Source organism: Mobula hypostoma, chromosome 26, assembly GCF_963921235.1.
Source record: "Mobula hypostoma chromosome 26, sMobHyp1.1, whole genome shotgun sequence".
Lineage (NCBI taxonomy): Eukaryota > Metazoa > Chordata > Chondrichthyes > Myliobatiformes > Myliobatidae > Mobula > Mobula hypostoma.
In genome coordinates this window covers 32,472,035-32,477,777 of record NC_086122.1, presented here as the reverse complement: position 1 = coordinate 32,477,777, position 5,743 = coordinate 32,472,035, and positions in this window count along the sequence as shown.

Sequence of the window (5,743 nt, the reverse complement as noted above, 5' to 3'; positions counted from 1 at the left end):
TCTGATTTTTTGTTTCATTGTTTTGATTCTTGAAAATGTTAATCTGTCACAATTATTTACCTAAATGTAGATTTACATAGTGCTTTTGTATTACCACCCTTTATGAATATATGATTTGCCTTAATGTATTCCCCCCTCCATCCAGGCAAGAAATGTAACCCAGAAACATTGCCAATTGATGATCTATAACTTGTTATTTTGGCATCAAAAATTTCTACACCTATTTCTGCTTTGTTATTAGACATTTTATCACCACAGATCCTTAAAAATTTAATGCCGTGCCATTTCTTAAACATCTACAACCAGCCCGAATATTCACAATTACCTTAAATTTTCAGTTTGTCATGATAGATCTTTGCTTGTTTCATGATCAGCATACCATTAAGCAGCCTGTATTCCAACTCCGCTGATGAATCCACTCTTTCAACACATGATGAGATCTTCAGTTTTTGCTTTATGCAGTTTCTCTATTTTTCATTAACTTATGCTTATTGCATACGTGAGGTGACTTCTCAGAACTGTCTGTGGTGTGTACAGACCTGTACATCATGTGGGAACCTACCCAGCGCATTGTGAATTTTCAAATTGTGACATGTCAAAAATAAAAATTAATTTAAAAAAATTTGGATTTTGGATAAGGGGTGTACAACCTGTGCTCTGAAAATGGTATTTTTTTTCCTGTGCTTGCTCAAAATTTTCAGTCCCTTCTTAATACTTGAAGATTTAGTGAAAATTATTTATAAAAAATAGATTTAATGTTTGCTTAGATTTAATAATCAGAAGAAGTGACAATTGGACAAAATGCAGCAACATTGCTTAACCTTAATTTTGACCTTATTTCACATTCTATCTTTTCCAAATCTGTCAGTAATTGACTTAACATCAATGGTTCCTGTGGTCTGACACCACAAAGGAAAGTTGTAAACATTTTAAATCTGATTAATTTGGTCAATTTATGTCGGTTCGTTAAAACTGACATAAGATTTTAGCATCAAGCCAAATCTCTTGAGAAATTTTCAGCCTGGTTGAAGGGAAATGATAGTTGTATTAATGTAAAACTGAAAAAAGAAGCAATGTTAAAAACATAGTTAATTAAAATGCCAGTCTCCATTAAGAGAATAAACAGCATTTTAACTTTGAAGCCCATACATTCCCTATTTAACTCCTGCCCAAGATTTACAAACTGGACTATTTGAGGAGTACTGCATTTATATCTTCCCGTCTTGATTAGATAGTTTTTTTCCCTTTGTCCAGTTCTTTCCCACCCACATTCCTAACATCTCTGGTAGCCTCACCCATTTTAAGTTTCAAATTCCCTGTTCCCAATCAGTTCATCTTTACAATGAGCTGCAGTCTTTCAGTACCAACCCCTACCAGGATAATCTGATGGCCTCCTGCTTCCTGGAAGTGAAGCCCCAACCTATTTTCCTTCACTATACAGTTATTCACTTGGTAGGACTTAATTTCACACTGAACAAATGTTACTTCAATTTCACTCATTTTTCTCCAGATTAAAGATGTAACTGAACCTGGATGGGCTCCAAGCCACACCTGAATTGTGGGAAATGTGGAATATTTTTTATTTCAATGATGTTCGGCGTCCTCTTGAACTCTGATATATTGGTGCTGCACTGCTACAACTTCTGTCCTGCACTTGTGTTTGCGCAGTCCATCTCAAATTCTGCATATACCTCCCCTGGGGTTAAGTCAGTGGCAAACATCCATAACAACCTGTGGGCTCCCTTTGCTATCTCAACAATACTTCTACCCTGCCTGTTGGAGGAGCTCCACATCATTTTTCCAGCTCCTTTGTCATATTCTACAGAGGTGCCACAGACATACTTTCCTTCCTGAACTTTGTTCTCTTCTCTATCATTGTTGACAAAGCACCTTTCTAACCCTTTTCGGACAGATGAAGGAGAGTGCTGCCTTGGTCCCTGGCTTTTACTGTTAGACTGCATTCCATGAATCTGAACAATTTTTATCTGCTTCAGTAAGATTTCACCACCAAACGTGCCAATACCCAGCAATTTGAATGACCATTCTGTTAACAGGTTTCTGGTTTGTTCTTCCCCCAGCCATTCTACTCACTCCACTCCATCATGCATCTGCAGGAGATGAGACACTTCTACCGTAAGTGCGAAAGATGCTGGAAATCCAGTGCAACACTCAAAATGCTGGAGGAACTCAGCAGGTCAGGCAGCATCCATGGAGACAAATAAACCGTTGATGTTTTGGGCTGAGACCCCTCATCAGGGCTAATCTTAATATTATTAAGATTGTGAACAGGATGTTCTCTCTCCTTATGGGATTCAATCCAAAATTGAACCAATATTTATCTTAATGTAATTAAACCACAATTTTATCAGAGGAAATGGTTAACAATGGAAACAAAAATTTTAAGAATGGAAAAATACTGACATTTTTATGGTGCAATTCACATCATAGAGCATTCATTGTCAATGATCTATTTTTTACAACATCAGCTGGAGTAACTCAGCAGGTCACACAGCAACTGTAAGAAATAGTTGATGTTTACAATGTAGGCATCTTTGCTATATAGGAAAACTGCAGTAGATAATTAGCATACAAGGTCCCAGTAATAAATAGGCAGTTAAGTTATTTGAGTGGTGCAAGTTGAGAGATAAATAAATAACAGCCTAAATAAGGAAAAGATTAGCAAGGGTAAATGTGAATCCTTGTTTTACAAAAAAATAGGAGAATTTACATAGCCGGGCAAAGGAGATGGCCATAAAACTAAACAAATACTTCTGTGTTGAAAAAGGCACAAAAATCTCTTAGAAATACCACAGAACCAAACATCTAGTACACATTAGAGTGTAAAAGAAAGTACAAAATTTATTTATTATCAATATACATTATGTCACCAAATACAATCCTGAGATTCATTGTCTAGTGGGCAAACTCGATAAATCCATAGAATAGTAACTCTAACAGAATCTATGAACAACTGCACCAACTTGGGTGTTCAATCAGTGTACGAAAGACAATAAACTGTCCAAGTATACAAAGAAAGAAAGAATAATAATAAATATTGAGAACATGAGATGAAGAATCGTTGAAAGTAAGTCCATAGGTTGTGGGAACATTTCACTGACGGGGCAACTACAGTTGAGTGTAAGTTATCCCCTTTGGTTCAAGAGCCTGACGGTTAAGGGGCAACAGCCTGTTCCTGAACCTGCTGGTGTGAGTCCTAAGACTCCCATACCTTCTTCCTAATGGCAGCAATGAGAGAGGTGGTGGGGATCCCTGATGATGGATGCTGCTTTCCTACAACAGCGTATCATGTAGATGTGCTCAATGGTGGGGAGGGCTTTAGCTATGATGGACTGGGCAATTCCCAGTACTTTTTTGTAGGATTTTCCATTCAAGGTGCTTCCATTCCAAGTTGTGATGCAGGTAGTCAATATACCCTCCACCACTCATCTATAGAAGGAGATGTACTCTCCAACACACATTTATAGAAGGCAATAGAAGGATATTGTAGGAGATACTTATGAGCCTGATGATCTATGTCCCAGAGTTTTCATAGGGATAATTATATAATTAGATACTCCAGTAAACACTTTGTAACATTTGCTACCCATCCCCCCAATCAAAGAACAAGGTTTCTGCAGATTGAAAGACGGTAATAATGACCTCAAAGTTTTAGAAAACAGGGGAAAGAGAAAAGTAAAAATTACTGTCGCACTAGCTTGACATAGCAGTTAGGAATGTGCAGAATTATATAACATGAAAGTAATATCACATATAACACCTAACGCAATATCAAGATACTTAGAAAATAACAACCCGATTGAGCAGATTCAATGCAATTTAGAAAAGGACTGTCATATATGTGGAGTAGTTAGTAGTAGGAGCTTTCAATAGAAATGAATGTGCAAACATTTGAATCAAGAAGTTGGAGTAGTCTGCTCAGTCTATTAAACGCCACGCTAAATAAAATCATGATTGTATCCTCATTTAACCGTTCACCCTCCTGCTTTTCAATTACCTATGTCTGCCTGGACTTTGAGAAAGAGAGTTTTAAAGAGCCATAATCCTTTATTTTAAAAAAAAAGAGGTCCCTTGTTCTAGATTTTCACGCAAGAATCATCCTGTACATGTCTGCCTGGTCAGACCCCTCCAGATTTGTTTTAAACAAGTTTCCTCTCTCCAAATTCCACCAGGTACAAGCCTAGTTTATCAAGTTTTGCTCAGGACAACTTGCCCATTCCAGGTATCAATTGGAAAACATCAGAACTGCTTTCGATGCGTTAATGTACACTCAGTGGTCAGTATTTGGCACACAGACTCATTAATGCAAATATGTAATCAGCCAATCATGTGGCAGCAGAAAATGCATAAACACATGCAGACATGGCCAAGAGGTTCGGTTGTTGTTTTGTCACATACCCCGTGACGGGTTAAAGAACCAGCAGAAATGGAAAACACTTTGGAGTCCAGTATTGCTATTAACTAATGGAATTTATTAGTAACTACGCAATACAGTAATATAAATGCAGATAAATCAAACAGATTAGCAATGATTATATATAAGTAAGTATATCAGTAAGAGTGGAAATATATGAAAACCAAGCTTCTTCAAGTCTAGGGGTAAATAGATACAGTCTTACGATGATGAGTAAAGTTCAGTTCAGTTCGTGGTATTGAGTTGAGTAGTAATGGAGAGAGAGAGATTTGAGTCTTCAGGTGAGCTGACGCTGTCGATCTTCCCGTTGTCCTTTGAAATCCTTTAAAAGTCACTGACTGTGACCACAACGAAGGGGCTCGTTCTTCTGTGGTGGAGCTGTTAACCCAGGCGAGGGTTGGACATACAAATAACTCCCCACCGGTCACGCCCTGTTCACACTGCAAGAGCCACTGATCAATCCGCCTCATTGATCCTCCAAAACCCACTTTTTCTGTGGGCACAACAAAGCTCATTCAGTGTCCAAAACCATGTGTCTCAGGTCTATCATCTGACTTTCTATTTATCTCCCCGTGCTGAATACCAACGGTCACTCAAACAGCTCCTCCCTTCTCTGTCTGTAAGAATACAGAAGCTGAAACCACTGTCCTTGTAAAAATGTAAACATACTGAGAGCAGTCTTCACCTCTCTCTCTCTTAAAAACAAGATGTCGGTGTTAAATACCTCTCTCTCTCTCTTTTCAAAAGCACAGTTCATAGGGGTAATTCAGGACCCCGTCACAGTTCAAACTAAACATCAGAATAGGCAAGAAATATGATCTAAGTGACTTGACTGTGGAATGGCTGTTGGTGCCAGACAGGGTGGATTGAGTATTTTGGAAATTGCTGACCTGCTGGGAATTTTACGCACAACATTCTCTAGAGTTTACACGGGATGGTGCAAAAAACAAAGAAAAAATCCAGTGAGCGGCAGCTTTGTGGACAAAAGCGCCTTGTTAATGAGAGTGATCAAAGGAGAATAGCCAAACTGGGTCAGACTGACAGAAAGGCAACAGTAATGAAATAACCATGTGTTATGACAGTGGTGTGCTGAAAAGCATCTCTGAATGAATGAACAACACATCACTCTTTGATGTAGATGGGCCACAGCAGCAGAAGACCATGAACATACACCCAGTCATCATCATCGTTATGTGCCGTGTCATATGACATAGGCGATCATGGTCTATCCATGACTGTGATTGTTCTCGGCAAATTTTTCTACAGAAGTGGTCTGCCATTGCCTTCTTCTGGGCAGTGTCTTTACAAGAT